The sequence below is a fragment of the Canis lupus genome, chromosome 14 (assembly GCF_048164855.1).
Source record: "Canis lupus baileyi chromosome 14, mCanLup2.hap1, whole genome shotgun sequence".
NCBI lineage: Eukaryota > Metazoa > Chordata > Mammalia > Carnivora > Canidae > Canis > Canis lupus.
The window spans coordinates 16099470-16118030 of record NC_132851.1 but is presented as its reverse complement, the minus strand read 5'-3'; the positions used below and the strand labels follow the sequence as shown (position 1 = coordinate 16118030).

Genomic DNA, 18561 nt, shown 5'->3' with positions numbered 1-18561 from the left:
GTAACCAATGAAAGCAATTTTGTGAAAAATTTTATTTCAGTATTTATACATGAATATGGGTTAAGAAGTCAAATATTTTTTATTGTGGATTAAGAAAAGCTTCAGGGGCATTGCCTTAGATCAATTTATTAGTCCCATAATTTTAAATACCATTTGTATGTGGTGACTTGCACATTTATATCTTTACTTCCCTAAGTTCTAGTTTTGAATAATGCACTGCACATTTGACATTGGATTTATAATGGGCATCTCAACTACAACATATCCTATTGCAACCTTTGATTTACTCTTGTTTTCTGCCATTTTCCCCCAAATTTCTATATCATATTGCCATTTATTCAATTGTTCAGGAATAATAAGAGGAAAAAGAAAAAATATTAGTCACCCTTATCTCTTTTCTTTTCCTACTACTCGCCAAAATCTATTAGCAAATTAGTTATAATTTGGTTCAAAATAAATCCTAAATCTAACAGTTGTCTCTACTAATGCTTAAACTGCCCCTGGCCAATTAATCATCTACCTAGGTTATTACTGGTCTTCTATCTCTATTCTTTTCATGTATAGAACATGCTCTGGTGTGCCATTGGGACTCCCCTTTTATGGCACAAATTGTCCCCAGCTGTTGGGAACATTAACTATTGATGGCTTACAGATGTGTTCTGCTCTTAGCTCTGCCTTTAGCTAAAGGTAGGTGCCTTTCCTATGGGGGGAGGTTGCAATTAATGACTGCCTGATTTGAGAGCACAAAGGTCCAACACCATTGCTTAATTCTGGGCAACTCAGGAAGGCCTGTTGTCAAGTTCCACGGGGGATTGTATAAAGCCTTTGTTACAACTGTATTGTTTAAATTCTCCCTCTGCCCAATCCTGCTTCTCTTATTTTTGTTTCTAGGGAACCAAACCCAAGACACCAATTTAGAACCATTTATTCACAGAATTTTTAGAACCTTTTTTCATTAAACCACTTCTCTGTTCAAATATTCATGTCTTTCTACCATACTCACATACACGAAAGTACTCAATATGACTATTAGGGTCCTGATTAATAATGACTCAGATTGTCTTTTGCTCATTTAAAAAATGTTTTTTAACTTATCCTATTCTAAATGCTCTGGCCACTTTTAATTTTGTTCTGGCAAATCTCCCTTCTGTGTTTGGGCCATTGTACCAGCTGTCCCTTCTGGCTGGAATATGTTTATTCCTGATCTTCAGATGTTTAAAATCATCCTCTCATTTTAGATCTCAACTTCAATGTAACCTAACACCTTTAAAGAGTCCTTTCTGCTTACTAAATTAGAAGCATCCTTCCATCTCCTTTCTATGACATTCTAATTTAATTTTCTGCATACCTTTTCACCACAGGGTATTTTTCTGTCTCATTTACTTATTTATTTATTGAAGTGTGTATGCATGTATGCATGTATATATGTATTTACTTATTTTTATCTTTCCCAATTGGGATGAAAAATCTATAAAAATGGAATCTCCATCTATTGTCTTTACTATTATATTATACTTCATAGAATATAATCAGGATCCTATAAGTCTGACAATAAGTATCCATGATAACAAGTGACTGGCAATCAAAACTTCTGTTAATATAAGACTCTTATTTGGCTCGATTAATGTTTTGCCTGATAGCTGTATCACAACTGGATTCCTTAAATAAATCTTAAATTGCACCACCTGAAAGCCCACCAGGAAGGGTGATTGGTGCAAAAGTAATTTATTAGTTCACAGGAAAAATTAATAGAGGAGAAAAGCAAAAAAAGGACCAGAATGGAAAAGAGCCAACCAAGGAAATAATATCAGCTGAAGTCCCAAGAGAGTAATCATAGTTCAACTGTGGATGAATACTCTGGAAACAGTGTGGGTCACACCTTGGAATTTTCCTCATCAACAATAATGTATCATGAGTATCAATACTCCTCCAACCTCTCAGGCTTTAGTTATAACCTATCACTTGTGACATAAATTCCTGGCCACTTGCATAAAACTTACAAACACAAGACACTGGTAAACTGAGGAATGCTCTTCAATCAAAGAAACAGGGACAACTCAAAGACCTGAAAGGATGAGCTTGGAAAAAGATTTGACAGTATGTAGGTAGAGTTATAACAGCACCTGCTATAATGGGGCTTTTGAATAGAAGAATAAAATGACTTAAAAAATCAGTTTTTCTTAACTAAATTATCAAATTCAGTTAAAAGTACATCAAAAAAACATAGTGTGGAATGAATATAGATGGTCCTAAAATGAAGCAAAATACTGATAAACATAGCCCCACTGTGTATGGCAATTTTACTCACGGTGGAGATGATTCATTGAAAGGAAAGATTTTCTTTAACTAATGTAGTTGGAAACAATGAATAGCCATAAGAAAGAAAGCAAAATTTAATCCCCAATCCACAAGATTTATTTCAAGCTAGAGCAAAGATAAAATATTAAAATATAAAGATAATACTGATGAACTTGTAGAAAGTGTAGGTGAATGATCATTTGAAATTGTTGTCCCTTTACTAAACATACCATAGAAATTAGAAACAATACATACTGGAAACTTAACTACATTAAATCATAAATAATCTACAAAAGATTAAAACCAAAACAGAAGTAACTACAGTGACAACAAATTAATGTAGTTGAAGGCAACATATCAAGACCTTTAAAGGTCCGCTAATAAATCCAACACAAATTACTACTATGTATTTTATAGTACTTTATCTCCTCTTTGTGAAAAATAAGCTATGAGTCAACATTTAATATAATGCATTTCATTCCCTCTGAAGGTTTCAAAAATCATCAAATTCAGTTTCCATTGGTGTTCATTATTAAAAGGAAGCAAAATCCCATGGCCTGTTCTAAAGGTGCTACAAACGGTATCCCTTTGCCTTCTTAAAAACTACGTTTTCTTCCAAAGTTTTCCTATTTTCTAGATTGCACATGAATACATAAGGATGTGCACATTTTAATTTATACACATACATATGCATCCCTGTAAATTAAAAATGAAGGATGCCATAGTGGAATAGTTAAAGGCAATGAGGAAGTGTTGATTAAGAAGGGGGAGAGGAGCCCCTGGGGAAAAAAACAATTATATGCAAATATCTGAAGGTTAGAAATTTTGAAAAGGCAATTGTCTTGCTCTAGGTTGGCACAGAGAGGAGAATTGTGCTAATTGATAAGAGAAAAAATACATGTAAGTGAATTTTTCCTAAATATTTCCGTTAAAAGTAGAAGCTATTCCTTTACTTATATTTTCCTTATATTTACTGTATTATATTCACTGTAACCATGTGACTTGTACTAATAACTTTTAGTTTTCTGAGATATTCACCAAAACATTTTTTCTTACTTTACACCAAATTAGCATTGGACTGGTTGGTAAATTCTAATTATCACATTCTGTCCACAATATCGTATTCAAAGTCATACCCAGAGAGAAGAAGCCTCAACAATTTTGCAGTAAATAGTGTAAATAAAAGCTGAGATCCCACTAGCTTAGAAATAATAATATTCCAATCCAAGACTCCTTATACCTTTTGCTGATACCAAATATCTTAATTTGTGAATGAAAAACAGGCAACAAAATTGGGTACATAACAAGGCAAATAAAACTCTGAAGAAAATTTTAAAAAATGACTTAATTAACATAAAAGAAGTTATGTGCAAATTATAAAATAATGAAAAAAAGAATAATTCTACATTTAACTTTGAATAGTAAGAAATGTTATTAAAAAGAAAAACTAAAAATGTAGATTAACCATAAAGAAAGATATAAAATAAAACTACAACATATGAACCACCAGTTCAGTGTTAGTCGTCATCATCATGATCATTATCATCATTACTCATCAAAGTACATTTGGAAAGGCATCGTCTTCTAATAGTGAAAATATTGCAGTGAACAAAAGAGATTTAAAACTCCTTTCTTCATGAAGCTTGTTTTCAGCAAGGAAAGCTTACCTCATCAAGCTATCTTGTAATAAACGAGTCCATCTTCACTGAGTGCTTCCTTGAAAGGAACTGTATTATCCCTCTTTGACTTGTAAAAACCTACACTGCAGTACATTTCATCCCTAGTACTTATTTATCTTATAATTGAAAGTTTGTACCTTTTGACCCCCTCCTCCAATGGCCCCTCCACCCACTCACTGCCCGTGGTAACCACAAGTCCTATCTCTTTTTCTAAGAGTTTGTTTTTAGTTTTTGTTTGTTTTTAGATTAACCATATAAGTGAGATCATATAGTATTGTCTTTCTCTGACTTCCTTTAATACAACACCTTCAAGGACCATTTACATTGTCACAAGTGTTAGGGTTTTTTTGTTTTTTTATGGCTGAATAATATCCTATTGCATATATACACCACAAGTTTATCCATCCATCTGTTGATGGACATGTAGGTTGTTTTCTTGTCTTGGCTATTGTAAACAATGCTGCTATGAACATGAGGGTGCAGATTTCAAGTTAGCATTCTTATTACCTTTGGGTATATTCCCAGAAGTGGAATTGCTGAATCATATGGTTGATCTATTTTTAATTTTTTAAGTATTTTCCATACTATTTTCTATAGTGGTTGTACCAATTTTCCATCCCACCAAGAGTACATGAGGGTTCCCTTTTCTCCACATGCATGCCAGCATTTGTTATTTCTTGTCTTTTTGATCATGGCCATTGTAACAAGTATAAGTTATATTTCATAGTGGTTTTGAATTGCATTTCACTAATGACTAGTGATGTTGAGCATCTTTTTATGTATCTGTTGCCTTTTCAATGTATCTTCTTTGGAGAAGTGTCTATTCAGGCCCTTTGCCCATTTTTAAATTGGGTTATTATTATTGCCATTGAGTTGCATTAAGTTCTTTATATGTTTTGGATATTAACTCCTTATCAGATACACAGTTTCCAATTATTTTTTCCTCATTCCATAGGTTGTTTTTTCTTTTTTTTTTTTTAATTTTTATTTATTTATGATAGTCACAGAAAGAGAGAGAGGCAGAGACACAGGCGGAGGGAGAAGCAAGCTCCATGCACCGGGAGCCCGACGTGGGATTCGATCCCGGGTCTCCGGGATCGCGCCCTGGGCCAAATGCAGGCGCCAAACTGCTGCGCCACCCAGGGATCCCCATAGGTTGTTTTTTCACTTTGTTGATAGGTTTCTTTTGCTGTGCAGAAGCTTTCATGTTTCATATAATCCCACTTTGTTTTTACTTTGTGGCTTGTGCTTTAGCTTACATTTCCAAAAAATTATTACCAAAATGCATTTTCAAGAGCTTTTTATCTCTTAGAAGTTTCCAGGTTTCGTTTAATATTACATTTAAAGTCTTTAATCCATTTTGAGTTGATTTTTTTGTGCATGGTAAAAGCTATTGAGCCAGTTTTATTCTTTTACATGTAAATATTCAATTACCCCAGCACCATTTATTGAAGAGACTGTCTTTTCTCAGTTGAGTGTTCTTGCTCCCTTGTCAAATATCAGTTGTCCATATATTCTTGGGTTTATTTCTGAGCTCCTGATTCTGTCCCATAGATCTCTTTGTCTATTTTTTTAAATTTTTATTTATTTATGATAGTCACAGAGAGAGAGAGAGAGGCGCAGAGACACAGGCAGAGGGAGAAGGAGGCTCCATGCACCGGGAGCCCGATGTGGGATTCGATCCCTGGTCTCCAGGATCGCGCCCTGGGCCAAAGGCAGGCGCCAAACCGCTGCGCCACCCAGGGATCCCTCTTTGTCTATTTTTATGCCAGTACCATATTGTTCTGATGTATAACTTGAAATGAGCAAGTGTGATGCCTCCTGCTTTATTTTCTTTCTCAGAATTTCTTTTATTATTTGGAGCATTTGTGGTTCCATGTAAATTTTAAAAGTGTTTTATTCTACCCTATGATAAATGCCACTGGAATCTTGAAAGGGACTGCACTGACTCTATAGATGGCTTTTTGTATATTGACATTAACACTTAATTCTTCCAACTCATGAACATGACATACATTTCTATTTATGTCTTCTTCAGTTTCTTTCATCATGTCTTTTAGTTTTCAATGTAGAGATCTTTCACCTTCTTAGTTACATTTTTGTAAAAGATTTTATTTATCTATTCATGAGAGACACAGAGGCAGAAGGAGAAGCAGGCTCCTTGCAGGGAGCCCAATGCAGGACTCAATCCCAGGACTCTGGGATAATGCCCTGAGCTGAAGGCAGACGCTCAACTGCTGAGCCACCCAGGGGTCCCAGTTACATCTTTTTCTAATAACTTTATTGGTTTCAATTATATTGTAAATGGGTTTGATTTCTTTCTTTTTCGGAAGTTTTGTTGTTAGTGTATGGAAATGCTATTGATTTTCGCATGTTGATTTTGTATTCTGCAACTTTATTGAATTCATCAAGTAGATCTGTTTTGGTGAAGTCTAGAATTTTCTCTATGTAAAAGCACATCATCTGCAAATAGAGACAAATGTACTTCTTCCTTTTTAACTCTGATACTTTTTATTCCGTTTTCTTGCAAGATAGCTCTAGCTAGAACTTCTAGTACTATGTTGGATAGGAATGATGAGAATGGGTGATCTTGTCTTGTTCCTGATCTTAGAGGACAAGTTTTCAACCTTTCACCATGACTATGACAGGTGCGGGCTCATCATATATGGCTTTTATTATGTTGTACTATGTTCTTTATTTTCCCAATTTGTTAAAAGTGTTTATCACAAAAATTATTACTAATTAGATGTTGAATTTTGTTGCTTTTTCCTTTTCTTTCATTCCACTAATGTAATATATCACATTGATTGATTTGCATATATTGAATCATTCTTGCATCCCAGGGATAAATTACACTTGCTCATGGTGAATGAGCCTATTAATAAGATGTCACTAAATTCTGTTTACTAGTATTTTATTGAGAATATTTGCATCCATATTCATCAGAGATATTGGCCTATAGGTTTTTTGTTTGTTTGTTTTGTTTTTGTTTTGTTTTTAATAGTGTCCACTTCTGATTTTGGCAGTGTGATAATGCTGGTCTTACGAGTGTGGAATTGTGCCCTCATTTTAAATATTTTGGGAGAATTTGAGAAAGATTGGTGTTAATACTTTCTTTCATGTTTGGTAAAATTCACCAGTGAAGAAGCAATCTGGGCTTCACTGGCAAATTTTTGATTACTAATTCAATCTCCTTACAGTAATTGGTTCATTTATATTTTCTATTTCTTCCTGATTACGTCTTGGTAAAGTTTTATGTTTCTAAAATTTTTTCCATTTCTTATAAGTTGTCCAGTTTATTGGTATATAATTGTTCATAGTAGCCTTTTATAATCCTTTGAATTTCTGTGTTATTAATTGTAATGTCTGGGAAACAAAAAAAGGGTTGTGGAAGGAGAGGTGGGGGGTGGGATAGCTGGGTGACGGGCACTGAGGAGGGCACTTGATGGGATAAGCACTGGGTGTTATACTATATGTTGGCAGATTGAATTTAATCTCTCCTTTTTCATTTGTAATTTTTTTTTTTATTTGGGTCCCTTCCCTTTCTTTCTCTTGATTAGTCTAGTTAAGGGTTTGTCAATGTTGTTTATCTTGGCAAAGAACCAACTCTTAGTTTGGTTAATACTTTCCATTATCTTTTATTCCTCATTTCATATTTCTGTTCTAATCTTTATTATTTCTTTTACTATTATTTCTTTGTTTTCTTCTGCTAACTCTAAGCTCAGTTTTCTTTTTGTTTTCTGGTTCCTTACAGCATCGTGTTAGATGGGATCTTTGGGATATTTCTTGTTCCTTACTATGGGAATTTATTGTTATAATCTTCCCTTTTACGACTGATTTTGCTGCATCCTCTAAGTTCTGATATGTTCTGTTTTGTTTGTCTCAAGAAAACATTTATTTATTTCCTTTTTAGTTTCTCCTTTGATCCATTGATTGATCAGGAATGTTGTTTAGTTTCCACATATTTGTAAAATTTCCAGTCTCTGTCTTGTTATTGATTTTTAGTTTAGTGCCATTGTGGTCAGAAAAGATACTTGGTATGATTGAAATCTTCTTGAATTTGTCAAGAATTGTTTTGTGGCCTCATATTGCCTATTCTAGGAAATGTTCCATGTTTGCTTGAAGGAAAGATATACTCTTGCTTTTGTTGGACAGAATGTTCTGTATATATGTGTTAGGTTAATTTGGTTTATATTGTTGTTCAAATCTGCTGTTTCCTTATGGATTCTTTATCTGAATTATCTATCCACCTTTGAGAGGGAGGCATTAAAGTCCCCAGCTATTATTGTCTTGCTATTTACTTCTCCTTTTAGCTCTATTAGTTTTTGCTATATATATTTCGGAGCTCTGATGTTCATCATCCAATATTACATTTTTGTTTCCAAACCCTCAAATTTGGGTCTCTCCCCCGACTCCAAATTATCAAATATTCTTTTTATCATTTATGCTGTAGAAGTCACTCCTTCATCATACCTTATTTACTTGTTTTTTCTAATATCCATATAATTTAGAAGTACAAATCTACAGTTCACCGCATTCAGACACACACACATACAAGATGTTCTTTTAGTGGCTACTGACTTTTTTTTTTGCTAATTTGATTAATATTTATCTATCTATTTTACTTCTGGCATTTGATTCTCCAACACATAATTTTGTTATGTTTTAATCACTTATGGTGAAATCAGAATGATGATGAAGTAATGCAATAACCAAGTTTTGATTTCAGAATAATGTGCAAATATTGGAATGTCAGTGTAAAAACCAGTCAAGATGTGTTTGTAACTCTTAAGAAAAGGCTTACAATATTATATTCTGTGTCACACCACAACATTCAACCTTTCATCAACACATACACACACACATACACACACATACACACACACACACAAACAGGGAGCCCTGTGCCTGGCATTGCTTATACTTTTTAAGGAAAAGCTAGGCCATCCTAAATACATTTTGTCTAATTTAATGGTGACCTTCAACATTTTTTATTTGGAAACAAATATAACTCTTCCAAAGCAAAAATGATACAAAATTGTTCCAGACTTGTCCAATCCATACAGATTTCCATCCCTGGCTTTCATCAATGCATAGACTAATCAATATTAAGGGAAAAGAGAAGGCAGGGGGTGAGGGTAGAGAGAGATTTTAGGAAGAATTTTGTTCCAGGGCCAGTTTTGAAAGTAATACATCTTAGGAAAATGCAACACATGCTTGAGTACAGTAAAATATTACTGGGGTTTATTTGTATTCATTTGTCTATTAATATTAATTCTGTTTCATAAGCTTGTAGTTTGTAATATAGAATAGTAACTCACTGTGAATGAAGATATTTCAAAGAGCCACATATTTCAAAATGCTTTGGGAACATTCACTATCCTACTTATTTTCCATTTTAGTAATGTACTACCCAGTGAAACCAAGGGTACATCAATACACAACTTTAATGAGAATGCAGTTTCAAGAAACACTGGGAGTCTGGGGGAAAAGAAACTATCAAGTACTGAAATGAAAATAAGCAGCATAAAATTATAAATCTTCTAGATAACAAGGGAAGTGACCAAAAACCATACAATCTGTATGAGGAGACAAAAGAGAATAAGTTGAAAGGGACGATACAAATTGAAGCAGCTGAACTCAGAAGCTATTTTCCAATTACACCAGATGAGATTCGTGAGTCAACTTAACTTGAATATGAGATGGAGGGATGGTGAACAAAAATCATATTAAACACTAAAAATGAGCTGTTATTTAATGAAAAAAATGTTATAATATGATTTAAATGGTATAATGTTAAATTTTAGCTGTTTTACTCACTTGACGATGAGAAGAGCTCAACCTGATCACGTGTGTGTAGCATTCACATGACCTGTCTCAGACAGATAGCAAATGAACCTGTGTCTAAGGCACAGAAACAATTTGCAAGTCATTGTACACCACTTCTTATTTCACAGTACTTCTTATGTAAACATACAACTTATGTAAAAGTAAAAAAAAAAGGTTATAAAACCTAACCAATGTTTTATCAGTAATACAGTTGTATGAACACAAGAGACTGAGCTAAAAATTTAGATAAATTTGGATAAATAAGTTATTAATTGTAATAAAATTCTACCATATTGCTAGAAGTTGTTTGTCATAAGCATAAATCGATTTCACAAAATCTTGTATATGAATATATAATTTTAAAATAAAGATACATTTAAAATAATGCCTTTTTTCTTAAGCCCAAAAGAACTTGTACTAAGGGGATCCCTGGGTGGCGCAGCGGTTTAGCGCCTGCCTTTGACCCAGGGCACGATCCTGGAGACCCGGGATCGAATCCCACGTCGGGCTACTGGTGCATGGAGCCTGCTTCTCCCTCTGCCTATGTCTCTCTCTCTCTCTCTCTCTCTGTGACTATCATAAATAAAAAATTTAAAAAAATGAAAAAAAAAAAAAATAACTTGTACTAATTTCAGCCAAAGAAACGTGTTGGGAGCAGGTTACTTAAAATTAGAAATGAACATTTTGTTGCTTGATTTTATCAGATGTTCAAAGTAGGCTCATTTATCCCTTAAACATAAAAGATTTCCCTGTGTGTATGTGTCTTAACATTTTTGGTATTCATTTCACTTAGTCATTAGATTTTTACATATTAATTCAAATTTTACTTTATCAATTATGTCACAAAAATTTTATATAAAATTCAAATGTTCTTTAAGTAACTCTGTAACTTCCCATATCATGAAGATTTTTTGCTTAATTTAATGATATTTAAAATAATAAGAATACTTCTTTATAAGTCAGCCATATTATTTAGGAATCACTAAAAGAGAAGAATATCATTAACATGCTAAAAATCATGTTGTAATGAATTTATTTAAAAAATCGCTTAATTTGATTTAGCTATACTTAGAAGAAAATCTATAGCTTCAAATGCTGATATTAATAAAGACAATAAGAAAAAATACATTAAGTACACAATCCAATGCTTAAAGATAAAACAGAAAATGAATGATAGAAGTAAAAAAATACATACAACAAAAGAATAGTGTAAGTAATAAAAAGTAAATTATTTGAAAAAATATTTATATAACAAAACCTATGTACATAAGGAGGGCAAACTTGCACATGCACATAACAGGATTCTAAATGCAAATGCTTATAGAACAAAAAGAATTTAAAAACCATAAATGACTGTGCAAATAAATGTATTCATAATTTGAAATAATCTATGCAAGTCAAATGAAGATCAGATAAAATGATTGATTTTCTCAGAAAATACACCTTTTCAGGAGAATTAGAAGCTAAAACAACATTTACATTGTAATAAAGTGTCTGATTTCTATTTTATTTTATTTTATTTTATTTTTTTATTTTATTTTTTTATTTTATTTTATTTTATTTTATTTTATTTATTTTATTTTATTTTATTATTTTATTTTATTTTATTATTTTATGGTTTAGGTTTTATTTCATCATCATAAATCCACTAGACCTGGGGCAAAGAACCAGGGGGCCTGCAGAACCGCAGCGAGAGTGTGGGCACTCTGGGCTATTTCAAGCAGGTGCGGGTGGAGGGGCGCTCTCCTGAGCTATCTCCTGAAGGTCTGGAAGTTCAGAGCCACCGGGTGGCTCAGCGGTTTAGCGCCTCCCTCAGCCCACGGCCTGATCCTGAATTACGCAGATCGAGTCCCACGTCGGGCTCCCTGCATGGAGCCTGCTTCTCCCTCTGCCTGTGTCTCTGTCCCTCTCTCTCTCTCTCTAATAAATAAAATTAAAAAAAAACAAAACAAAACAAAAAACGATTTGGGTTCATCAGATCTGTCCGCAGTCGGCAATGGTGATCTTGCTGGTCTTCCGTCCCTGGACCCCGAGTGCTCCATGGCTTCCACGAGGTTCATGCCCTCCTTGACCTTGCCAAAGACCACACGCTTGCCGTCCAACCACTCGGTCTTGGCGGTGCAGATGAAAAACTGGGAACCGTTTGTGTTGGGTCCAGCATTGGCCGTGGACAAGGTGCCAGGCCCCGTGTGCCTCAGGATGAGGTTCTCATCATCAAACTTCTCCCCGTAGTTGGACTTGCCGCCAGTGCCATTGTGGCTTGTGAAGTCCCCTCCCTGCACATAAATCCCGGAATGATCCTGTGAAAGCAGGAACCTTTGTAACCAAATCCTCTCTCCCCAGTACTCAGAGCTCGAAAGTTCTCTGCTGTCTTTGGAGCTTTGTCTGCAAACAGCTCCAAGGAGACGCGGCCCGAGGGCTCGGTGTCCCTGGTGATGTCAAAGAACACGGGGATTGGCCATGGCTGGACCGCAAGGGTGGCTCCGGGGCGGCGGCTTCTGCAAGGCCTTGTTCCATTTTCTTTGTTTGTTTGTTTGTTTGACTGATGTCAGCTTTTAAACCTCATAGCCCTTTGCACTCCACTTTCCCCTTCTGTCCCATATCTAGATATACTAGTTAGAAAGTTTGGGTGCTACCTCTGGTATGGCAGGTAGTCCAAACCACATAAGCCCTTTTTTAATGCAAGGAAACACTTATCAGAACTCAACTGTGAATCACACGTACCCTTGTTACATACATGCATTTGAATGTGTGTGTATATATATACGGTATATATCAAATAGCTCCCAAACCAGAATCTTTCTGAATGGGGAGACATCATAGAATTGTTAATGTAAGTAACAAAAATTTTATTGCCACTATTATTAATCATTAGTAGAGGTTTTTGGCAATTCATTTAGTGAGAAAAATTTATAAGTACTCAAAGAATTTTTTTATTATAATCTGGGAGTGGGGAAAATATTAACTTTGGCATAAGCAAATGTGTACTTCAAATTCAGTTTATCTACTTATTGAAGACTTTCCTTTTTTTTAATAATAAATTTATTTTTTATTGGTGTTCAAGTTGCCAACATACAGAATAACACCCAGTGCTTATTGAAGACTTTCTACTCATGCATCTAAAGTTTCATACAGGGGATCCCTGGGTGGCTCAGCAGTTTGACACTTGTCTTCAGCCCAGGGCCTGATCCTGGAGTCCCAGGATCGAGTCCTGCGTCCAGCTCCCTGCATGGAGCCTACTTCCCTCTCAGCCTGTGTCTCTGCTTCTCTCTGTGTGTGTGTGTCTCTCATGAATAAATAAAATCTTTAAAAATTAAAGTTTTATACTTTTTTTTAATATTATGACCAAAGTTTAATATTAAATGCCTGTCTGGGTATGATTATGTTGCTGTTGATATCAGAATCCACTGGTTGTCTATTCAAAACAAACTTGTAACAGTCCCTATAAAAGGAGTTGACCTCATAGAGGATGAGATGGCATGTGCTAACATTTCAAATATAATGAAGTAAAGAGTATCACTGAGTAAAAATATATAGAGAAAGAAGATACCTATTTTAAAAGGAAGAATCTGGAAAATATTAATGAAGAAAATGAAATTAAGCTTGGTCCTTGAAGTTTGCTTAATACTTCAGTGGGCAGAAATAAAATATTGACCCAGGAATTCTTGGCAAGAGGAACAGAAAAAGTTTAAGTGGAGAGGGAGGTCAAGTGAATGTCATCCTCGCACACAATGAACAGTTGTGTATATAAATGTGAAATTATAGGTGTTTTTAAGAGCAACATTTAAGTAACTGATATCAAGAAATAAAAATTCTCTGATTATTTACCCATGTTTATCTGATTGTGTATAGTTCTGAGGTCTAACATCACTATCTCTAAAGACTACAGCATGATTGATTTGGTTTAGCAAATCTTGAGAAAATATAGTAATCACATTGTGAGCCTTTAATGAACTAGTAGAAACAACACTTTGGGAATGTACACAATTTTTTCTAGGAACCTTGACAATTAGTGAGAAAGGGTTTATAGCATAGTAATTATACCATAAGGTTAGCAAATTAAATAAGAAGTTATATTTAGATTCCAGGATACTCATGAATGTATTTCAGTAATAGTGGCTCAAATTCGAAAAGAGGAAAAAGAAAATAAAGTAATAAATTGTGACAATTATTATTTGTGACAAAAATAAAGGAATACGATGACAATTGACATTAATGGAATGAGGTTTGAACAAGAATGAAGTCATAGCGGATTATATTAGGGCAAGATAACAAGTATGGACCACCACTTTTGAGGGCAAAGGACACAGTCATGTGTAATAAACAATAAAGGATAAAAGATGCACACACATTGGATAGCCAATATCTAGACATTTTTCTGGGTTTCCATACAACATTTATGTTGCTCACTTATTTTCTCCTTTATTGTAATAAAAGTTTATATTTTATTCAATGCCTATCACACATTTTTTACTTTGCTTTTTAATTTATTCATGAAGTTTAATATTAACACCAATACAGGCATTTTTTTTTCCTGATCTTTTTAATTTTACCAGAGTATTATGCATATGATTAGTGCTTAATATAAGCTCTGTTATATTGTTCATTATCCAACAATAGAAGTTAATTTTCTACTCTTCTCAATTTTCCTTAAAGAATAACACATTTCCTCCATTAAGGCATTATTTACGTTAAGAATAATTCATAGCTAAAACATCAAACAGAGTCTTAAAAATATTATGGTATTCTACCAAACTTAATGAGACTTGACCACATCTAAAGGATTTGGCATCTATACTACTTTAATTATTTTAATATTTTTGAGTATGTATTAAGAATTACAATTTACATCATTAAAGAAGCTCTTAGAATTTAATAAGATGTATTTCCACTGAAATTTATATCTACTACTATTTCATGTCATTGATGAACAGAATTTAGCTTGGTTGAACTGCATATTCTCAAAAAGGTTATTTGATCCCTCATTACTTTTCCACATCAGCAGATGACAACTTTTGATACCAGTTAAAGTTTCAAAAGATAGAAAGTGAACTTAAATATTTATGGGGAGTTCAGTCTACTCTATAAAATTTTGTACAAGAATTTTGGATCCAACTGTAAAAGAATGTCTGAGAGGATTTAGTTAGAATAATTGCATATGCCAAATAGATTTTCTGTATGCCAAGGATATCAGTATTGAAAGTAATTTCTTACTTGAAAAAAATTGGAGCTCAATATAATATAAGGTGAATTACATTAAAAGAAAAAAAAATCTAATTTATCATGTATAAATATATAAGTTCAATTAAATTCTAATAAATACAAGATGACACAAAGGAAATTTATGTAAATAAATTATCCATAAAATCTGCGTTAGGCTGTTAGAAAGGAAATATATTTATTCAAAATGACACTATTGCGAAGCTACATGGCTTTAATGAGAGAAATGAAATACAGAAACTGTTCTAAAAATGCTGTGCAAAGCTCTTCAGAGGGTGTGAAAATTACATTTATGTCTCTGTGCTATTTTTCTCTTTGTCTTAAATACGGTCTGAAATCTATCACTGTTTTACCAAGAATTGCATTTTGCTCATTTTTTGCTCAACAAAGAGGAAACATTTATGATTTTGCAATAATACTGTTTCTAATTTCAGACAGTTCTTTATTTCTAAAATTTTTAAGCGACTTTTCAGTGAAGATTGCATTTGCTTCATGCATATATGAAAAGCTAGGTTTTACAATGTTACCTTAATTCTTTTGATATGATAATGTGAAGTTAATTGTATCCCTTTTCAGCTATTGAAAACATTAATATCATTTCCTGTTAATGTGAACAGGTGGGGAGAAGAATTAGCATATTCACTAATTAGATTTTATTTGCAATTTTATTGTCAAGCACCATGTCTTTATCTTCTAAGTTTTTAATGAGAGACTCTCAGTCTTTTAATAACATTTTTGGCTTATAGAAATGTGTTTGAAGTTCCAGATATATTTGAATTTCCTGTAACTTCTTCCCTTTCATGGTAAGCTGAAGAATAATTAACATATTCTTGTGCTTGTATTCATAAGAAAAGAGTAAGATAAGTTAATTTCCTTCTGTTTATTTGTTTTTTTTTTTTTTTTTTTTATTTGTTTTTAATAACAGTTCATTCTCTGTTACAAACCTAGGATGATTAATCTCTTGTTTACTGATAGATTCATTTTTCTCCACTGGTTTGAATTACATGTTCTGATAACTATAACCAAGAAGAGCTTCCTCAGATTATCTCTACATATCAATCAGCAATGACATTTTTTCGTGCTTAAAATGGTCATATGCAGGGCCAGTAACATAATTTGCTACATGAAAATGTGGGGTCCCTTGCTCACAAATTATTAAGAATTCCAAAATGGCAAAACAGAGTGTTAAAGAAAGAGCAGGGGATCCCTGGGTGGCGCAGCGGTTAAGCGCCTGCCTTTGGCCCAGGGCGCGATCCTAGAGAGCCGGGATCGAATCCCACGTCGGGCTCTCGGTGCATGGAGCCTGCTTCTCCCTTTGCCTGTGTCTTTGCCTCTCTCTCTCTCTCTCTCTCTGTGACTATCATAAATAAAATAAAAAATAAAGAAAGAGCAGTGTTCTTCTAAGCATGGGACCATGTGTGGCTGCATAGATTATAGGTTGATGAACTTGGCCCTGGCTAGACACTATGACACAATCAATATATCATAATGGCTGAGCTTATGGCCTCATTCCGAGATCTTAATTCTATTTTATCAATTCTTTAGCTATTTGACCTTGGACAAGTTACTCTGCCTCAGTGATTTCTTCTTGTATAACCAATTATAAAATCTAATTTATGCGGTGTGTATTTAAGAATGAATAAATTAAAAAATGTAATAGATCAAAGAATGGTATCTGATATAAGTAAGCTTTCAACAATAGTAACTAATATTACTTTTATATGAATCAGCTATAACTGGTGGGTTAATTCCTGTAGAAAACCCTTTCTCACATTATTTCCATAAAATAGCACCAGCTCTTTTTGTTGCCACTTCTATTTGGCACCAACCTTTTTTTGTTGCCACTCTGAGAGCCACTAATAAGAGTGAAGAGTGAAAATCAAAACAAACACTTCAGATTTAAAGATTTACCTTAGCATAGTTTTCTATTAGTCTGGCATTTAAATTTAGAGGTAGAATTAAGATCAATTCTTTGTAAAATCTGTATATCTAAAGGACATACAATCTGAAATTTCTGTTTTTTTTTAAGATTTTATTTATTTATTCATGAGAGACACAGAGAGAGAGAGAGGCAGTGACACAGACAGAGGGAGAAGTAGGCTCCATGCAGGGAACCCGACGTGGGACTTGATCCTGGGACTCCAGGATCACGCCCTGGACCAAAGGCAGGTGCTAAACCCCTGAGCCACCCAGGGATCCTCAATCTGAAATTTCTAAGCCAGTTATGATTATCTATTTTTACTATTTTCTAAACATGAGTAAATAAAAATACAATTGTATAATGTATATATGCTTATATTAAGAGATTTCTGAATTGGCAATATATATAATAAATGAGTGTGCATTTGTGTTAATTGGTAGTCTCAGAGCATTCAGTTAGACTAATCAAGAATTAATTCATCCAGTATGGGTCAGCTAGAATTTAATCAGAATGTCTTCACTCAAAAGGTGTCTTCCTCAAATATTTCTACAATCCAGATCTTGAACTCAACATCAGCAGCTTTACCAAATACAATAGTGGATGTTAGAAGTGGATTCCCATTGGTAAAATGATTAATTTTAAAATTATGTGTTTTGTTTAAAATAGTTTCTAGAATTTCCACAGTCTTGCATGTTTGAGGCATAAGAATCAAATGAACGCCACTCTTTACACTGACAGAGACTATCTCCTTGACCAAACCTCACTCAGACTCCTTAAAGGCCTTTTACCTACTAAGCCTCAACTTTGGTCCCTATTCTTGCTGGACCTCCAGAGTCTAGTTGTAGCAAGAATTCTACTAAGTTAGTTTAGCAAGAATCTTATCCTTGATATCTGATCATTCTTGGTATCAGATCAAATGCCTAGCTCCTACTATCTCCCAAGTGATATTTGATCACTCTGGTCTGACTTCAGCAAGAATCTTATGTCAATTTGCAAAAAATCCTCTTCCTTAGAAGTTTCCTGTTAGTAATCTTCCATTCACTGAGCTTCTGGAACCCAATGTGCTCCTTGGCTGTAAAATCATACTTCTTGTTTTAATAGAAGTTGATCCCAATCTCAGTCCTCCTATCGATAGTCTTGACACCTATCGAGATGATGCTGAATAAAGTCTTCATTATTATTTTAAAAAGAGTTAAAATAATTGTTTTTAATAGTACTAAGGGATAGTACCCTGAACTTGATCTCTAAAGGGTTCTGAGTCCAACTACAGTAGAGACAGTTCCCTGAGTCTGCAGAATTGGCTAGACTAATACTATCTCTAGATTCTTTTGTCATGCACCTCAACCAAGTTTTTCAAGGAGGGGGCTTTTATAGCTCCATAAAGAAAAAGAAAAAAAAAAAAAAACAGGTGGGAGTTTATTCTAGATGACGGAAGGGGGGATAAAAAAATTTCTGCCTGTTTATGAATAAGTGAAATATAGCAGTATAGCGTCTAAGATTTCTTTCCTTTTCGACTGGTAATGAAGTTAACTTAGGAGTGACTAACCCTCTGGTACCTCTAATAATTAATAATTATCAAATCTTAAGATCAAATCTTAAATTATCAAATATTAA

General features: G+C 33.9%; 1 pseudogene; it reads right to left on the bottom strand.

The window, feature by feature from the left end:
- Window positions 1–11314: 11314 nt before the first annotated feature.
- LOC140604349 (peptidyl-prolyl cis-trans isomerase A pseudogene) lies at window positions 11315–13638 on the bottom strand (annotated as a pseudogene).
- Window positions 13639–18561: the final 4923 nt, after the last annotated feature.